Raw genomic sequence first — 22002 nt, forward strand, 5'->3', positions numbered from 1 at the left:
TTAGTGTATTTGCTGCAAGGGGGTGGTGTCAGGTGTGATACCTAATTTAAATAAAACTGATTTGTGTGCAGATCTCACCAAGGAGGACCTCACAGTGGGGGTGCTACAGTGGTCACCCATATTGGTAAGCACTTAATCTAGTATGTTAGCTCCCCTTGTGGGGGTGTCAACCAGCTGGTCCAGGACATTGGAAATAATGAAGTCAAGTAACCTTTGAGCAAGTGTGTTTGAGCATGAGTAATTTACCCACTCACTGGGTGGTAAAAGTCACCCCAAATCATGGTGTCCAGATGTATCTTGATAGACTCATGCAGATCTAAAAAATCAGAGTGGGTATCCTGATTCATGGAGGGGCTCCTGTAGCTGGCAATGACTTTAATAAGAGCCCCACAAGCAGCCAATAGCACCTAAGTGTATCCATGGAATCATACTTTGTAACCAATGTGGGTGTGTATGTATCCTTAATGAATATTTATACACTGCTACTAGTAGCTTGCAAGCCTTCAGTTTGAGGTCTGCACCTGCAGAAGGAGGTGTAGCCTAGTATAGCTATTGTGTGCTCCACAGCCTTAAACTAGGTGTCTGTGACTGTGCAAATGTTTGCATACTCTAAGATGAGGACAGCTTCCAGTGAGTGCAGTTTCCTGTTGACACTCCTAGTGTTTAGCAAGATAACCTTGACAGTGTTTGTACATTGTCTTTTTACATTGGAGATTTTGTTCTTGAGACATCACCTAAAAAGGGGACTGTGGTGGTGGCAGTAGCACTGGCCAGTATCCAAAATCCCAGTTGTGACAGATGAAGACCATCTGTGGCAAAGCATTAAGGTCTATTGAACATGTCATCCCAGGCTGACAGATAGTGGAACCCCTTAGACTGACACCAAATGCTAAGCCTCTTATTGAAGTCAATCATTTTCTGTTTGTATTGAAACATCATCCTGGGTGAAGGTAAAATGCAGCTGATGGGCAAGAGCACACCTGTCTGAGACCTGCCTGAGACACATAGTGTGAGAGCTCAGTCATGTCTGCCCTCACACAGACCAGAGAGGTATGTCTCAAGTCTTACACAACAACTGGAACTATGTCATAAAAGTACCTGTTGTTGACAGATTTGACTCTATGTGTGATATGCCATATCCTGGCAAATCACAGACAACTGGCTGTGACCTTTACATTATCTACCCAGGTGGGAGGGACATCACTGTGACACATGATGTAATCACCACTGACTAATATGTTTCAATTTGTGTTTTGCGGTAAGGGTTTGTCCAGTGAGACAGTGGTGCATTAGCTATTATATGTACTATTTTCTGCAGAGGTATTATCATGTGTAGCATGCTTGCGTTTCTGTTTTTGAGATGTTTGGTGTTTAGGTATGTTTCTAGTATGGACCTCCACATATGTAGGTATGTGGGATGTGGATCTGGGTGGAGTAGGAGGTGATGTGGGCATGTTGGCACCTCTCTCATTGTCATATGTACTGACAGGTGTGTGACAGAGCATGGATTTAAGGGTTTTAATGTAGCTGCATCTCTCACATGTTGTGTTTGTGTGGAGTAGGAGTAGAGGTTTGAGGACACTGTCCAGATTTCTGCAACAGTCAGAGACAATGCCATTAGCAATAGATTATTGCTTGTTTATACATCACAATGGGCCATGGTTAGGCAGTGGCCTGACAGATCCTTACATGTAACCTTTATGGTGTCATTCTAAGGTAAAACAGTATCTGACAGTGTGGTATAGAAAGGTAGATTGAGTGCACTGCTTTGCCAGGCTTGTGGCACTTGACTGAACCATAATTCTGTTATTAGGCATGGTCGCAATAGTGTGCTTACAAATGTGACAATGTACAACTCTGTCAAAGCAAGGATCATGCTGCTACACCCTTGGGATTCACAGCCTCAAACACACTCTCTGTAGGCACTCTTTGGAATGAAGATGTGCATGTCTATGCATAGAAAACGTGTCCAACTTTGCTGTCATTACTTTAACCTTCCAAGTCTATAATGTCTGTCAAACAACCAGACAGCAAATGTTTGTTTTGTAGAATGATGTGGGAACACAGTTTAGTGTTCTGGGAACATAAATGCGCAGTATGGCATACCTAGTACATGCAAGAGGGACAGAGAAGTTGCCCAAATGTGGCCACCCATCTGCAGTAGACCTTACATCCATGTTATGTAGATCACCACCATTACACTGGTTGAAGGCCAGGCTGCAGGAATTGCTGCACAACTATCACCTAACATGGATCACTGCCACTGTGGAGCTTGATAGAGCAACCTTGTACATCTATATCACCTGAGACTTATACTGTGATGCAGCTGCTGTGCTCCTAATCACCATCAGGTCAGTACCCTAGTTAAATGCTATGAGCCTCGGAACTCAATGCATAATACATGCAAAGGTCAAATGGTTAGTCTGGCTGTTAATTAAGGCATCTACCTGGAAAAGGCTACAACAAGACTACAGAGCCTTGCATCAAGAGTGACAAGTGTGTGGATCAACAAACAGACTGTGGCCTGCTTCTTATCATGAGCTAGGTGCTAACATTTTGCTTCTGGTCAGAGACAAAGAAAAGGAGCTTTGTATCCCACTACAGTGAGGCCGTGTTGAGACCACCAGTAGTAGTAGCCAGGCAGCAACAATTCAGGTGACTCTCCTCTTTCCAGCATTCTTCATAAGCTATTTGTTCTTTTCCAATATGCACTGCTTGATTAGTGTGTAACTTCAGAATAACTGCCTAAATACCCCATCCTTAACTTTACAGAGTGTACGTATTACTTTCCCCTCCAGTGTTTGGGAGTGTTATGTACAGAACCAGACACCTTGGATGGCATTTGTCTCAGAAACCATGATGGCATTGACTCCAATACCAAGTTGCACACAGAACAACCAGTATGCACTGCCAAGCATTGTCCCCATAGTTGAGGAACAGATTCTTGTGACATTGAGTAATATTCTCAATACAACTGTTTAATTAATAATAAAGGATCTTTTGCCATGAATATAAGGATTCCTACTATGACCTTTACCACTCTGGTGGATATGGGCATCCTGAGGCAATTTAGAAATGACCCATTTTTATTGACAACCACTTCATTATAAAACAAACTGATATGGTATGTGAGATATATTTATACACAATGTCACTGGGGGCAAAGTTGTCACATAAAAGTACTCCTAATGTCAATAAGATAGTCAGTGGTACACACTTTGCACCTATCACACAAAATCAAAAGCAGACATGAGCTGAGGCACTGATACATAACCTACATAAATTGCTAACACCTCGTAGAGAAAGTCCAGATAACAAATACACTCACTAGTGCCATATGCACTCTGTGAAAACAACACACACACATCAACACATAGAGTAACATGTCATGGGGGAGCAACCTATAAGCCCATAAGTCAAGCTGACACACAATACAACATTCTAGTCATTGCTGACTTCATGCAAATGAGGAGCTGTCATTGAAACCCACACTGACACAAATGTTCTCCAGGAGGGGCTGACACAGACATGCAGTTGTCATCAGAGCCTTGGGATAACACTGAATACCAAGAAATGCACTATACTATCCTTTGGGAAGTCATCCACTATGGTAAGTATTGTATTGCCAGCACACCTCAGACAGATGACTGAGTAGTCAGTGACTTAAGGAAACACATAGTGATCTACTCTTTGCCTGTCACACACATCATTTATCCCTCAGTAAAAAATGATCAATTTCATCAATTGGCTAAGCTTCTGGTGTCATTAGAAGGGGATCCAGTGTCTGTCAGCCTGGAACGACATGCTCGACAAGCCGCGTTGCTTCGCAAGAGATGGCTTGCACCTGTCACCCCTAGGTTTGTAAATACTGGCCAAGGCTCTTGCTGCCCCCATAGTGCCTTTTTTAGGCAAGGCTCAAAAGTTAAACCCACCTCTGTAAACAGCACAATTAACAAAAAACTGAGGGTTATGCTACTCAGCGCCAGGAGTTTAAATCTCAAAATGCACTCTCTCGAAGCACTCCTCAGTATGGAGAACGTCGACATCTGTGCAGTAACTGAAACCAGGTTCAAGGCTTCAGAGAGCACCCCAGCACTACCGGGCTACAACTCATACCACACGTTTCGGCCACAGAACATGGACCGAAAATCAAAAGGAGGGGGTGTATCCATATTCATGAAGGATACCTACACCTCCAGGTTAGTGGCGCAGCATGATACCTCTGGGATCATCCATGTGCAACTAACATCAGAAAAATCTGCAATGCAAATTGTGGCCTGCTAGAGATCACCCTCCCTGACACAGGACCACCACTGCACCTTTCTGGAGACATTGGAAAACATGAGGGTCCTACCAAACACCCAGATATTGGGTGATTTCAATTACCCTACCATTCACTGGAAAACTACTCGAGTACAAATTCCCAGGCCCAGCGCTTCCTGGAATTCATCAACTCAAATACCCTGGATCAGCTGGTAAACTCCCCTACCAGAGGTGAAAACATATTGGACCTGGTCATCACTAACATGGGTGACAGGTGCTCCACACTGGTGGTCAACCCGTCACTGGTTAGATCAGACCATAAACTAATCACTCTGGATGTCCACACCCCACCACCACCCCCAACTAAGGAAACCACAGTAAAAACTTTTCCAAAGCAAACTTCACCTTACTTAAGACAGAGGTGGTAAGTTTCACAGCCCCCACACTATAGGAAAATGCTGCCCAAGATGCAGAAACCTTTACAAATGCACTCTATGAGCACCTACAAGGATGCATGGACCGTGCCATCCCTAGCAAAACCAAGACTCACTCCTCTAAGAGAAGGAAACCGGTTTGGTGGACCCCTGCAATAAACAGGCTATACAATAGAAGGAGGAAACTAGTTCAGAACAAAGCAAATCCCAAGAAGGAAAGACATCCCTGATCAGTATCAGTAAGAAACTGATGTCCCTCATGAAATCATCCAAGGCTAACTTCAAAAGAAAAATAGCCAAGGATTCAAAAGATAACCACAAAGCCTTCTTTAGCTATGTTAAGAATCTAAGTGGCAACTTGCAAATATGCACTGAACTAGTGCAAAATAGCACAAAATATACTGAACCTCCTCATATTGCCAACATCCTGGCAGATAGATTCAGTGCAAACTTCAACCCCCTCTCACCTCCAAAAGGGCTCACAACAACACCAGAAAAGTGTAATGTCCCAAAAATCACACATGCACAGGTGAAAACAGATCTTTCTAAAGCCAAAAACACAGCATCAGTGGGACCAGATGGTGTCCCAGGCTGCGTCTTGCACGAACTACAGAACAAACTAACCCCTTACCTAAACACACTGTTCAACCTCAGCCTCTCCACAGACTACGTGCCCATAGAATGGCGCACAGCAATGGCTGTTCCTCTCCACAAAGGAGGGGCCACAACTGACCCTGGTAACTATTGCCTCATAAGCCTGACTAGCCTGGTCTACAAGGCTATGGAGTGTATCATCATGGAACTCATTTACAAAGACATTGGGAACCTCCAAACAATTGACCCAACCCAGTTCGGCTTTGTTAAGGGCAGATCATGGCTACTAAACCTGGTGGACTTCTTTGAGACAGTCACCAAGGCCATAGACAAGGGAAAGGTGGTTCACACAGCCTACCTTGACCTCACCAAGGCTTTCGACACCATTCCCCACTCGGGTATTACAGAAAATCTCACCAGCCTGAACATAAACCCCTACGTCATGAGATGGGTTGCCAAATGGCTTACAGGCGGAACTCACACGGTAATACCAGGTCTGACTCTAAACCAGTCACAAGTGGTGTCCCACAAGGCTCGGTTCTGGGACCCCTACTGTTTGGCATATACTTCTCAGAAGTACAGGCAAACACAGAAGGACTATGGCTAACCAAGTCCGCCAATGACTGCAAATTGGGAGCCATAATTGACTCTCTGGCTGACACGGACATCCTCCAAAAGGGCCTTACTGAGATGGATACCTGGTGTCAAAGTCATGGCCTCAAGCTAAATGCCAAAAAATGCATAGTCATCCCGTTTGGAAAAAATAAATCACCCACAAATTACCACATAAGTGGCAGCCCCTTTAATACAGAAGAGGTAATAAGAGATCTGGGGACCCAGGTAAATAGTAATCTCACCTTTGACAATCATTTTGCCAAAGTAGTTGGAAATCCTTCTATGTGGCCCATCTAATTACTAAAGGGTTCACATCTATAAATAAAGAGGTTATAGTGCCCCTCTGCTCGTCACTCATTAGACCCATCATAGAGTACAATGCCCCATTTGGGATATACCTCACAAGACACTTCCAACAGCTGGAAAGACCACAAAAGTACATCACCAAGAGGATTACTGGTCTCAAACATATGTCCTATGCAGCCCGACTGAAAAAACTCTGGCTTTACTCCATGTCATATCGCTTACTCAGAGGTGATCTTTGCCTGGCTTACAATGCCATGTCCAACTCAGAATTGATGGACATGCTCCATCTAAAAAATCCAAGTCACTGTGAGCCACATGCTCTAGTGAGATGAACCTTGCCACAACAATAAATAGAAAATGCTGGAGGGATAGATTCCTGTCACAGAGACTCCCCATGCTTTGGAACAAAATTCCAAATTATATCAGGCTGAGCCCTTCACTAACACTCTTCAAGAAAAACCTTGATGAGTGGATGGGTAACAAAAAACACACCCCTGGGATCACTACATTGGCTCTGCTTGACAGAGGATCAGTTAATTAATCAATGGGGTGGCGAAAGCTGACACACTCTGGCTAGGCTTATAAATGCCCTCAGGCAGATAGCCTAGTACCTACCTATGAACCTATGAACTTATGTCTGTAACACTGTGGACATCATTTCTATGTTGTGCAACCTATAAACAAAGGTATGGCATGTAAATCCAAGGAAGCCATTGTTCCCCTGTAATTGGCATTCACCAGACCTATCACTGGTGTAATGCCAACATTGGTATGTAACTAGCCAGGTTAATATCCGACAACTGTAACATCCACAGAGGTTCCTCACGAAAGCACTACATGGTGTACATAACATGTCTTATGCAGACCACATCAAGGCCCTATCTGTGTCATTCGTATCCTACATGTTTTGGAGGGGAGGTGTATGCCTGCCATACAGGGTGGTGTCAGACCCCATTGTGGATCTCTTGCATAGCTATAAAACAAGTAGCACCAGAATTACCTGTTTTACAGACCTACACCTTGACAGTGGTATATATAGGATATACTGGAGAAACAGGTATGTAACCCAGAGACTACACCATATATGAAACAGGCTCCACATCCATATGAAGCACAGTTCTGACCTAATGCAAATCAAGTGTAAGTTACACAGTTGGATGGGGAACAGAACATTCATACCTGGTTGTGGACCAATGTCTACAATGGACACAGGGAAACTATGGATGACTCAACCCCCACGGCCTGGCCTGGAAATGTTTTAGCTTCCAAAATCCTGCTTACACTTATGAATGGTATCAGACCTTGACAGTGTTTAGGGATGCATGGCTAGGCTTAAAGGAGCCCTTGTGTTCGATAGCCTGTTGAACATATATGAACCTATGGACCCCACACCTTTACTGTGTTACCTTTATGACAACATTTGTCTTGTGTGCTGATATTCAATTCTGTGCTCTGACATTGATGTGTTGATTATAGACGTGTACCCATAGGCATGTCCTACACAATCCTGAAAGTGAGACATAAACATGTCCATGTGACACCTGTAATTGTGTGACTACACAGCCATTACAACAGTATCCATCATAACTTACACACACTATTATTGGTTAGTCAGTATAAATGCAAAGTACAAATTCTGAAAATGAACAGTGCAAGTAACATGCGAAAAGCAACATTGGATGAAACAAGTTCATATTAATGCAGATAGTCACCCAGTGCATCAGAAACATAGATTTATTACCCTGCATCCATGAGAGAGATGAGAGGGATGTGGAACAGGTATAATCACTTGCATACGATGCTGTGGGGGGGTGCAGGAAGCCTAGTCTGACCCAATAGGTTGCCAAGCTTGTGTGTGAGTCAGGAAGGGATGCAGGCAGAATTGACCATGGAAATGTGCCTTGTGTGTCTGTAGGTGACCTGAATGTGACAGAGGTGTATGAGTGTCTGTGTGTACACAGCTAAGCTCAGTGCTAGCCCTATGTGTCTGTATGTTGGACAGCTCTGATCCATGCATGGTAAAGCTGACAGATTATTGTCTCCAGCTCCAAACATGTGAACTGGCTCTGCCAGGAGTTACACTGGCACCTCCACACCCAAGGTCAGATGCTGTGCTACTACCTGAAGGTGACTGCTGTCTGCTGGGAATGTATCCTCCATGGGGCCACCCAGGACCACAAGTCCATGGCCTGCTAAATCTTGGTGTAGACAGCACACTCCCCTCTGGAGTGCTGGTTATTCTGCCACCACAGGACCATAATTTTGCATGGCCATGTTGACTCTCAGCAGATGTAGTTGCTGACCTACATCCATGAGGCCAATGCTCAAATCCAACCAGATGTTCCAACACAGACAATGTGCATTCTAAGACAGATAGTGTGCGATCTGTCTCAGACCAACATCTTTCCACTGTGTCAGTGAACTGTTCCAGGGTATCAACAATACAGTGGAGACAGTCACAGATGTCAGACTGTGTTTCATCCACTACCCTGAGCATTCATCTGGAGTTCCTTTCTGAATGTATCTGTGACTCCATGATGGCTCTAAACATGTGTCAAGTGACATGAGATGAGATACCTGCAACAGGTGGTGGAAGGACATACTAATGAAACTTTAAAACATGGTGGGAGTGTGTTATCTCTCCTTGTCACAGACACAACTTTGCAGCAGGAAAACAAATCCTGTGCATACAAGAAATTCTCATTTCCTCTCCAGAATTAAGAGGAAGTACACTTGTTCATTCTGAGTTGGTTGTACATGTGTAGCTTACATATTCAGTGCAATGACTGATTACACAGCCATTTATGAATATCTTTTCACAAATGCAGCTGTCTTCTTTTTGTATTGTGTTCATTCTTCCCTTATCTTTGCTGTAATCTCAGACATGCAGTCTATAATGCATCGTGTATCACTGTCCTTTAACTGCATGATAAAAAGAACATGAGAGTGAAAAACATTTATCAGCACAGGCAGGAGAGTTTGTCTACTATTGAACATAAATGATAAATGTGTTAAGTTTATTTCCATTTAAGATGCTTGCCGAAGTTACTTTTATACTTTGTAAGTGTATCCTGAGTGACACTCCCATTGCAGGGAAGGTAATCTGGATTGCTGTTGTGTCTTCCTTCTCTCTCCCAATAATCAGTCACAGTTGCAATCCATTAGCAGCTAACAGTGTTATAGATGAATATTCCAATAAACAACGATGCCACTGTGGACCTCAATAGCACAACAATAAATGAATGATAAAATTAAATGCAAAGTGAGGTGGCTAAAAGCAGTAAAATATAATTTTAATACCAGATAAGCACTTTCACATCAAACAATGCTTCCTCACACCATTACAAAACACTCATCACATCACTCTTTATATATATGAAACAGTTCATCAATTAAACAATCAATTAAAACAAACGAGATCTTAAAGTCAGCTCACATCTCGAATTACATGTAATATCTCATATATATATATATATATATATATATATATATATATATGTATATATATATATATATACATATATATACATAAAAATCACATATATCTATATAAAACAAAATATGTACATATAAATGCATACTAACTGCATATATAATAAAAATACTAAACATAACATATATAATTCATATAATACACATATAAAACACATATTTCATCTCAAGGGTCTAGTTTTTAAGTGTGGTTTAATGGAAGCCCTGTCATTAAGACCAGAGATTCTATCTGCTTCGAGTTCCAAAATCCACCTTAATTCACATTGTTCTGTTAAATTCTTCAAATCTCCTAATCTTAGACTAGATTGCAAACATTCTATTACTCTAAAACTGAATCTATGTGTATAATTAAACATGGCTGAGTGTTTAGCAAGTGCACTTCTTTCTTTATTATAGTTCCTTATAGCTGCCAGATGTTCTCTAACGCGTTCCTTCAACATCCTATTTGTCATTCCTACATACAATGAGGTACATAAATTGCAAGTAGCTAGGTAAATTATGTTCTTAGTTACACAATTAGCAGAGACTCTAAACTTATAAACCTTATTGATCTTGGGATGTATAAACTCATTGTCTAATGCTAGCACTTCACAAATGTTACAGCCTCTACATTTTTTAAGCCCCTTATATCTACTTCATAAGACTTGTTTATATGACATGACAGTCTCCTCAAATTATTTTTATTTCTGTAACTATAACGTGGTCTGTTATCAATTACTTGCTTGATTTCACTATCAGCTTATAGTATAAACCAATTCTTATTAATAATTTGTCTAACACAATCTACATTATTTGAATATTCTAGTGTACCACTCGATATATGTTTAGGGACATCATGGTGGCGCAGACATATTCCACTAGGACACCCAAGGACGTGCTTAAGGTTGTAGATGTGGTACAGGCTGACATGGAATGATGGCCTACACTGTATGGCTGAGTGAATGGATCAGATAAATGACATGATAGAATGGGTAGTGTCTGTGATGGAACATCTGGTGGGAGGTTGATGACATCCACATGGGTATAGGTCAGCAGCAGCATCTGATGTTAGTCAATGTGGCCATGCCCGATCATGCTCCCATAGTGGCAATACTTCCACTGCTCCATCAGTGGTTGAGGCATCCACAACCAGATGTGGTAGGTCATGGGGTTGTGGTCCTAGATGTACTCATGAGGAGAGTTCATCCAGCAGAGATCAGTCACATTCGGGTAGCACTAGCACATTTGACCATGGCCATGGACGTGCCAGTGCAGCTCCTGGCAGATCCAGTTCTCATAGTTGGGAGATGACCACAATGAACTGTTAACTCTACCATGCATGGCTTGCATCCGTCTGATATGCTAGGATGTAGAGCTACCACAGAGCTTGGCTGTGTGCCTGCAGACACTCATACACATGTTTCACCTCTAGTGCCCATACAGACATGCACACAAACACACATAACAGGTAACATGAGTCAATTGTGAGGCTTGCAGCTCATTCTGTCTCTCTGGCCATTTGATCATCATCATCATCATCGTTCGGCTTTTCCCGTTAGGGGTCGCCACAGCTGATCATCTCTTTCCATTTCTTCCTATCCTCTGCATCTTGCTCTGTCACACCAACCGCCTGCATGTTCTCTCTCACCACGTCCATAAACCTTATCTTAGGCCTTCCTCTTTTCCTCTTACCTGGCAGCTCCATCCTTAGCATCCTCTTCCCAATATACCCATCATCCCTCCTCAGTACATGTCCAAACCAATGCAATCTCATCTCTCTTGCTTTGTCTCCAAACTGTCCAACATGAGCTGACCCTCTAATATACTGATTCCTAATCCTATCCATCCTAGTCACACCGAGTTCAAATCTTAACATTTTTAACTCTGCCACATCCATCTCTGACTCCTGCCTTTTTGTCAATGCCACTGTCTCCAACCCATATAACATAGCTGGTCTCACTACCCTCTTGTAGACCTTCCCTTTCACTCTTACTGGTACCCGTCTATCACAAATCACTCCTGACACTCTTCTCCACCCATTCCACCCTGCCTGTACTCTCTTCTTCACCTCTCTTCCACATTCACCATTGCTCTGAACTGTTGATCCCAAGTACTTAAACTCATCCACCTTTACCAACTCTACTCCCTGCATCCTCACCATTCCTCTACCCTCCCTCTCATTTACACACATATATTCTGTCTTAGCCCTGCTGACCTTCATTCCTCTGCTCTCTAGAGCACATCTCCACCTCTCCAGAGTCTCCTCAACCTGATTCCTACTCTCACTACAGATCACAATGTCATCTGCAAACATCATAGTCCATGGGGCCTCCTGTCTGATCTCATCTGTCAACCTGTCCATCACCACTGCAAATAAGAAAGGACTCAGAGCTGATCCTTGATGTAATCCCACCTCCACCTTAATCGGATCTGTCACTCCCACTGCAGTCTTCAACACTGTCATACTACCCTCATACATATCCTGTACCACTCTTACATACTTCTCTGCCACTCCCGACTTCCTCATACAATACCACAACTCTTCTCTAGGCACCCTGTCATATGCTTTCTCCAAGTCTACAAAGACACAATGCAACTCCTTCTGACCTTCTCTGTATTTCTCCAATAACACTCTCAGAGCAAACATTGCATCTGTAGTGCTCTTTCCTGGCATGAAACCATACTGCTGATCACTAATCATCACCTGATCTCTGGCCATTTGATAATTATCTAAATTTCTGTCTGTCTGTCATTCTTAATCACATGTATCATTACCTTTTGCGCCAGCCTTGGCCTCCTTTCCCCCCAAACAAAATCCTGTGCAAACAATGATAACTGTACCATTTCCTTGTTTCTATCTTTTGGATTCAGGGATACATACGTCTTTTTTTTTGATTCACAGGCTGCATAGTTGACAGAGTCCTTTGTAAGCATGTGTTTGTGATGTTGTTTTGAAAATTGTACTGCTTTCTCACAGGTTTTTGTATTGCATGTATCTTTGATACACAAGGCCTATTGGTTGATAAAGAACAGATATCTATTTATGTAAGTCATTCCTATAACTTATTAATGTCATTGCTGTAAAACTCACACACCTTCTACTTAAGTACACTAGCAAGCAACGGTAGTCAAGGATCTGCCATTCATTTCTGCTCTTACCCATTTATTTTTCCCTGCCCTGATACTCCTGCACTTACAAGTGTTTTAATTCAGGGTTGATTCTGTGTGATGTTAGCAGTACACATCCATTACATGGGTAAGTAAAGCTTGTGTGCATTGCCTTCCACCACTTTTACTGTATGTATGTACATAGGATGCAAGCTGTACCCGTTAGGTGATCAACATGTGTGCTATCCATTGCCTCTTGGCCAAGGTGAGGACATATTGTGCACATCTATGTCTACCTGCACCAACAGTGGCTGGTGGTTCCTACTTTGAGTCCTCACCAGGGTGTGGCTATGGTGACCTTGCCACTGGTGGTGGGATGTGTGCTCCTTCCCCTTGATATTCCTGTTGAAATTGTTTTCCCAGGATAATATTGTGAAGGACAGAACAGACAGTGAAAATGTCAGCATAAGTACTGGGATCATACTGCAGGACTGCTGCTGATGTATCTAGGCACTAGAACCATGACTTCAGCAGCCCAAACATACACTCTATGATATTTCTTGTTTGAACATGTGCCTCTTTATAGCATTTGTGTGTGTGTGTGTTTCTAATAGGTGTCATCAGCCATGGTTCAAGTGCATACCCTGCATTACTCAATAAATGACCTTGTGGGGTATCCCTCCCTAGAAAACCTGGGTAGAGCTGAGAGTTGTGCCAGATATTAGAGTCATGGTAACTGCCAGGTTTGCCAGCACATTCAGTATAATTCTCTTAGCACTGCACATGACCTGGCAGTAAATGGTGTGGACACCCTTTCTGTTTATGTACACCCTTACCTCTTCCCCAGGTGGTGCTTTGATCTCAATGTATGTGAAGTCCATGGCACCCAGGACTTCAGGGGAGTGTGCTAGAGCATAGATATCCTGCATTGTTATAGCTCTGTCCTTGGAAGTATAGGAAAAATGTATGTAGTCTCTGGCATGCTGTAACATAGTACTCAGGAACTGATGAAGGATCCTGGATGCTGATGCCTGCAGCACTCCCAGTATGTCCTCTGTTGGTCTCTAGAAGGTACCTGCAGCTGATATCCTAAGTACTACACAAACCTCAGTCTCCACAGGTATTATATCCCCTCAGTTTGCCCTTGCTATCAGTTGAGGATGATAGAGGTTGCAAAGTGAAATTACAAAAGAAAATGGTAAGAGCATACTTGTGCTGCATGTATTACTTGTGTATCGCACAAATGTAAAGCCCTGCAAAAACTACATATACCAATAGTGAAGTATAAGAAGTGTGTACAGCTCAACCTTCATTTTTCTACTGGCTATATAAATACATTGCTGAAAGGTTACAATCTAAATGTCTTTGAATAATAGAAGCATACCTTAGCAAAATAAGTGCTTCTTTGCAAAGAAATCTTCATTAATGAAATACCAGTCTTCTATTTTGTTTGAAACAAGTCTCCTCACCTTCAATTTCTCCAGCTACACAGCTACCTTTTTACAGTGTAGATTTGGACAGGAGTACTGTGAAGATGCTAATCAGGTATGAATTCATTAGAATTGCTGAATACCAATCTTTTGACTTTGTGTAGTAGATGTAAACATAGTGTAGCCTCTAACGCCATTTTTAGGTGCTAATGGCTTGCAACTATGAATGATTAGCCTGAGTGAAGTAAAATGCAACAGCAATTCAAGCAACCTTCCCTGCAGTGGGTGCATCAGTGAAGATACACTTAGTGTGGCACTAACTGCAGTGAGTTTTTAAATAAAATCAGACACCACACATGTAATTTGTGGCCATCATAGCACAAGTCTCCTGCCTTTACTAAAAACTGTTGTTCGCTGTAATGTATTTGTATCACACCTTGAATGAAAAATGATAGGAAATGCAGTACTGATTGCATTTCTGATAGTAAAGTAGACGTAAGGGAAGAATGAATAGAATACAAGAGAAGACAGAGATACATTTTTGCAAACATTTTCATAAATAATTGTGTGCTCACTCATTGCACTAAATATGCTTTTCAGACGTGTACATCCAACTGAGAATGTCCAACTGTATGTACTGTTAATACTAGGTATGAAATGTGAATTGATTGTATGCACATGATTTGACTGGTGTTGCAAAGCTGTGCCTGAAGAGAGATAACCCACTACAACCGTGTTGTGTAAGTGCAGTAGTCTAGTGTTTCATATCCAGAACTGCCTAATTGTTTAACCTTTGTTTCCCTTTTTTATCCTTTTTTTTAATTTGTGAGTGGCATGTTGCATAGTGGAAACACAGTTAGCTGCTTAAAAGTGAAATCTAATTTCAGTCAACTTATTGAGTACAAGCATGCTTAGTGGCATTACACAGAAGTCAGCAACATGGATGGCAATGACTGCAGAAATTCCACCTGTTACCAAACTGCCTCTGTGGCACAAGGTGTAAAATGTTGAGCTAAAAAAGAGAGAACATAGGTAAAGTGCAGGTGGAGTCCTACAGTTGTTATTTTTACAAGGAAGCATCATAAAGAGTATTCATACAAGTAATATATGCTCAGTATTGGCTGTTACATTTGCATGTTGCCTACCTATGTGCAAACAGGGTTCACTACTTAAGGAAAAAATGTGAAAACTTTAATTTCAGTCACCTTTCGTCGTACAAACATGTTCAGTGATGACGGGTGGCCATCAGCACTCTGGACAGTAATGAATGTGAAAAATACACTTACTGCCTTGCTTTCCTGTGGCACTAGGCAGTGCATTCATGATCCAAACACAGGTGAGCCAGTGTTCAAATCCAGCTTGCTCAACTTTTTAGTTAGGGTGTTCCACTGTGATTTTTCAGAAAACTTTGATTATAAAGGTAATACTACATACCAATAGCTATATATAGCATGTTGATTGACAAAAAGGTATCATTACTGCTTACATACACATACATGTTGGTATCATCTGTATTATGTGTGTAACTGGTTTAACATGACAATGTTAATTATGTAATAAACATGCAGTTGCATATATCTGATGGATATAGTGGTTTACTCGCAATTATCGGCACACCTCCCGTAACTCAATTATAACTGTAAAACAAAATGTATTGTGAGATATGAGGTGGGTTACCTGGAATCACACCACTCTGATGTCATAACTTTCTGCCAACAAACCAAATGCATTTTAGCACAGAGAGGTAGGCCAGCTGCTGTGGCTAAGCCTGCCAACCCTCCACCAACTGTCAAATCAACACCCAGCACCTCTGGGATGCAACCTTGCAGTACTGCCTCTACAGACCCTTCCTTACCTGACACATCCACATCAGGTAGCATTGCCCCAGCTGGTGGTGCAGTAGAGCACTCTGGGAGCACTGGTGGATGTTGTGATTATGTCACCCACCACGAGCTGCCATGGATGGTGCATGATTTAATAGAGATTGGACTTGGTGCCCACATCAGTCAACTGGAGAGGTTGCTCATTAAAATAAGAAAAAGAGATCTAGATCAAGCAGTCAGGGAACTGAGGAAGGGGACCCTGATGACAATTCTGAGAATGAATACTAGAGTCTCACTGTTTCCACACTTGATGGGCATGTGCCTCTGATGTTCCCCACCTGTCCCCAACCATGTTGTACCCCAACCTTTTGTGTTCATCACCATCCCTGTGTCTGTCTTGTATGTCCTGTTTGTCTGTCCCTGTTTCCTTACCTACCCTACCTTCCTGACACTCACATTCCTAGGTCCCTTTCCCAACACTCCTCTCTTTTTGAAATGCAAAAAAAAAAAAAATGTTCCATACATAGTTCTCCATTTTACATATGTGTCTTCTTATACACTTGAATTGGTCCAATTGGCTATACAATATCATTGCATTGTTGACACCCATCCTTGTTGTGGTGACAGTCCAAAGTCATGAAATTTTGTGCATGTTGCTATGGAGAAGAAGTGGATATCTCTGGTAATTCCCTTCTGCAAATTCCTGTATTGCTTCCCCTTAGTTCTTCCTTCTGCTTGTCTCCCCCTCCCCCCATTTCACCACTTTCCTATCAATCCCATTTTTAGATGTTTAATCTGGTCAAAATATAGAATCACACACAATGCACGTGGCCAAAAGTGGCCCATAAAAAAGTCTTCACTTTTTGTCCTCTGCATTTGCAGTGTTTGACATCATGCACCAATGAATGGCTGTTCATGCACAAGTGAATGGCTGTCCATGTCTTGAGGCAAAACCTGGTGAGTTTTTGCCATCAGCTGTGCTAGTCTGGTTATCTCCACTTAAAGGTGCTTAAACATGCTGTGCTGTAGGAATACAGAATTAAAGCAGAGTAGAACCACTGTTTTGAAACAGTTACTCTGATGGTTCACTACATTGCTGGATGTAACAAGGTGTAACTTCCTATGTGGAGTGCTGTCATGAAACACTTTTTTCTTTTTTCCAATAGCATCAAGGTCTCAATTCCAGATGCATTCACATCATTTCTTAGTGTGGTACTGTATGTCCATGATATGCTTAATTGCCCAAATCTTAACATTTGCCCCAGTTATGAGTTCTCATGGAGATATATTGGATACTGGACAAAAAATATTTGCATTGACATCCATCCCCACAACTATATTATAATTCTGATGTCCATCTCCTACCCCTTCTTTACTCTTGTGTCAGTCATTTCATGCTGCAGAGTTTGGCAGCTTAATAGGGAAAACATACCAGAAACATGTCCATGAATGTTCCATCGCAACAACCATTGTCATGTGTATGTCCATCTCTCCTTGTATTCACCCCTTCACTCCCATCTCTTTTTACGTATGTGCATCTATTACGCTGATGGATGTACAGGTCATGTCATGGTTTCTATATATTGACATGACCCTGCTGATGGATAATACAAACATGTTACCTTGATTCAATAAAGCATCATTGCTCCTGTAGTCTGCAACGTTTCAAAATCTGCTGTAGGATTCCCTTTGTGTCATGCTCATGTGGGAAGGGATGAAATACTCATCTAATATGATGTGGGAACTGTCCATTCTGTGAAGAAGCATACAACATACACTTTTCTGGATATCTGGCCCTACACAGATAGATGTATCATCTCTTGTCATTTGCGAAAAGCTGTATACAAAATTAACTTGTGATTTGCAGTGAATCCTGCAAAACAGTTACTAGCTGTAGAAGTGTTTTGAGCTAGGCATTACTGATGCAGTTTATGGAAAACACTTTTTTAGTGTACTTATTGGTAGTCAGATTTGCACTCCTGATCACATTTACTTAGCTAATGGCATCCTGACACCATTTGTAAAATAAGAGAATCATTTGGATTTGATCTCTGGCTCACCTGTGCTCTGACTAAGAGTTTATTGCCCTTAAATTCTGTATTACAGCAAAAGCTGGGTAGCAGGTGTATTTTCCACACTCAGTACTGTCCAGACTGCTGATGGTTGCACATCGCCACTAAGCCTGTTTGCATGAAGGAAGGCACACTACATAAAAAAATTTAGCTTTTCTTAAGCAGAGAACCATATTTGCTTGAAGCCTAACATCATGCAAACAGGGAGGGCAAGGCCAATGGTTATTTATATAATAAAAGTTTGGACCAACATTTCAAAGCTAGACTATAGCATGCATTTCATATTATCTGCCAGCAATTTCTCCGATAACATATCTTGACGTGAAACATTTACAACAAACAGATGTATTTTGCAGTTAACCCCAATCAGGTCAGTTACTTTATTTAACTATTTGTGCACAATTTGTCCATGAGCAACAGTGGACACTGCTACCTCAAAAGTCCAAGTGGAATTTTTAAAATTTAAATCACACATGCACTAATACTTCACCATCATCCGTACAAATCAAATTCATGATGATGCACTTTGTGAAGAGTTGTATAGCATGTCTAACACTGTCTATTGTGCTATAATCCTCCATTACATGGAAATGCATTCATAGATGTAAGAGAAGGGCAGTGACGTGTGCCTCACTGAACACACACTTTCTGATATTCATGTGTTCCCTGCAGCAATGCACTTGCAAATGATATATAAAGACTTGGGCCATTATCACACAGACTCCAAAATTACAGAGTATGACTGCAGTTACATTTGGTATGGGTTTATAGTGGCACTGGACATTGGTGATCCATGATCATATGCAAATGATATTGTCAGCAACTTGTATTAATGTGGACATACTGCTGTCTGAATATAAAGACACATAACTCTGTCATTGCAGTAATGTTATTTCCAAAGTGTATGTTTGTGTATGTCATCTACACAACATCCTGAGAAAAAGGTACATGTCTGTCTCACTTCTGCAATATGCATTCATGACAGCTTCTTTCACCTATGTTGCCAGGATGTATTTATATGTCCTTTTGTAAACTGCACTCACACAATCATATCACAAGTCTGGCTTTGCAAACAAGTCTTGTAATAGTATATGTTACCTGTAACACTATGATGGTGTCATCCTCTATAAATTGCACTCTAACACTGTTAAAATCTAACTTCTGTGATTGTGTGAATATTAGTTACTGTGTTTTCTTGCTTTTGAAATTAAATAGAGGTTTATATCTCACAGCAGTCAGTGTGTGTCTCTGTGTCTGAATGGTTGTGTAGTCAGAAGGGCATGAATCCAGGTCCTGGTGCCCTCACTCAAGTAGAATTCAGAAGATACTTTTGCACTGCTACATGACTTCACAACAATTTCATACAGCCCTGTTCTCAACATACACTGATCATTTTATCCCCTATAAAATGCACTCTTGACAATCATAAATTCAGACTATGTGGTGGTATGAGTGCTTAGTACTGTGTTCTTTAGCTTGTGTTATTAGATAGGATTCTAATCTCACAGCAATCAACTTCAGTGTATGTGTGTGTCCTTTCATTCAACTATCAGTCTGCAGACCATTTTATACCAGTATGAGTCACATCTATGTCTCAACTTGAGTGTATACATGTGTCTTTTCATACAAATGTCTGCAGAAAATTTTACACTGGTATGTGAGTCCACATCTATGTCAGCCACTCCTCCCAACATGCTCTTCTCTGCATACACTGATGATGTCATCCTCTATGAAGTGCACTCTGACAATGTTAAAGCCAGACATCTGCTCTGGTGCTAGCATTGTACTGTCTTTTGCAGTTTTTGTTACCTGAATAGGTAGGGATTATCCTCTTACTGTAGTCATCTGGAGTATGTGCCTTTGTCTTCACTGAACTCTCAGTCTGGAGACAATTTTACACCAGGATGTGAGTCCACAGCTATGTCAGACACTCCTACCCAAAGATCTTCTTCTCAGCATACACTGATGATGTCATCCCCTCAAAGGTGAGCTCTTTATTTATTTGACATTTGTTGACCAGGATATTCTGACTGAGCTATAGCTCGTTTTCAGCAGAGGCCTGGGGAGAAATAAGCAAATATCGTATAACAATCATAAAATAAAATAATACAAAATAATTGTGCAGCAGCCATTGCTATACAAGTAAGTGAAAACAGCTACAGAGACATAAAGCACCATGTAATAAGTATAGAGACTGGTAGTTACAATAAACTGGTAGTAACACATATTGAATTGTTATCAGTGGGCAACTATACAGTTCAAAGGCAGTTTGCCTTTTCAGTGGCAGGAGGTGTAAATTTGTATTATAAGAGCCAGACTATAAATAGGATCAGATAGCAGGTTACCAGCACTAGGTAGTGAAGGAAACTGGTCAGTAGTAAGAGACTGTAATGTCATAAGATGAGGTGACTTTATAGAAGAGAATTAGTGGAAGAAAAGGAAGTGGCGAAGAGGGAAGAATAGATATTTGGTAATGGGGAGGAGAGAGGAGAAGGGATGGGGTTTAAGTCGAGTGATTACAGTGACAGATCCAGGTACTGGTTAGGTAGTTTTTGAGAGGTTTTTCTTTTGAATTCATGGACCTGGGTGATATTTATGAGGGTCATGGGAAGCTTGTTCCATGACAGACCAGGGAAATAGCTGTAGGGGTTCTGGCCAATATTTTTTTTTGGTTTGTGAATCTGTAAAAGACATTGGTCTGAGCTTATGAGGGATCAAGGGGGGTATAGAGGGAGACAAGTGTGGACATGTTGTGGCAGGAGGAGGGCTTGCTCAGAATTAAGTGGATAATGAGAAGTTGAGTAAGCAAGAATTGGTGAGGTAGCTCTAGCCGCTTAAATGTCCTGAGAACATGAATGTGGTGGGTTTTAGAAGGAAGATTAGCAGCAAATGGAGCTACCTTGTTGTAGGTGGTTTCAAGTTTGAAAAGTAGTGAGGACTGTAAGTTTGTTAAGATTTGCGAGCCATAGAAGAGGTTGGGGAGAAGGTATGCTTGGACAAGTGAGATTCTGGAGTCTGATGTGAAGAACCTTTTGTTTCTATACAGCAGGCCATGCTTTTGGTGGGTTTTCTTGATACAATGAAGTACATGAAGGTCAAATTTAGGTTGGTCATCTCTGATTGCTCCAAGGAGCTTAGTGTGGATTTTGGGTTTGATAGTGGTATTGTTAAGTGCAGAGAGGGTGAATGAGGATTTGAGGTGGGAGAGGGATTTAGTGAGGAAACAGTAGAAGTTTTGTCTTTTTGGGTTTGAGTTTGAGGTGGTTGCTAGTAAGCCATGTCTCAGTGAGGTTGAATTATTTTTGTGTCAGGGAGACTAGGGCAGAGGGGTTGTCAATCACTGGAGATGATAGTTGAGGCATCCGCATACTGTATGGGGGATGACCGGGGACAGTATGAGTAAAGTTGGTTAGTGAAGATGTTAAAAAGAAGGGGACCTGGAATTGAGCCTTGTGGGCCTCTCATTTTGATAGGGAGAAAGGGAAAAGAGCAGAGCGTTATTAGACTGATTCTTGTCTGTATGTGATGTAGCTGTTAAACTAGAAGAGGTTGAGTTGAGATTGTTTGGAGCGGAGGATGGGGTGACAGACAGTGTCGATGGCTTTGTAGAGGTCTAGAAAGAGACAGCATGCAAGTTTATTGTTGTCTCTGGCTAGGGAGATGGAGTGAGTGAAGGAAATGAGAACTGTAGTGGTGCTGTGGTTGGGGAGGAAGCCATGCTGGGTAGGGGTGATCAAGTTTTCTTGAGTGAGATAGGTCACGATTTGTTTATGAATACAGTGTCCAAAAAATTTAGAGAGGGGGATAAAGTATGGCAACAGGTTGATAATTAGACAGCTCTATGGAGTTTCCACCTTTGTGGATAGGTATGGTATAGATTTTATTT

The sequence above is a fragment of the Protopterus annectens genome, chromosome 14.part0 (genome assembly GCF_019279795.1).
Source record: "Protopterus annectens isolate FY-2018-M chromosome 14.part0, PAN1.0, whole genome shotgun sequence".
NCBI lineage: Eukaryota > Metazoa > Chordata > Ceratodontiformes > Protopteridae > Protopterus > Protopterus annectens.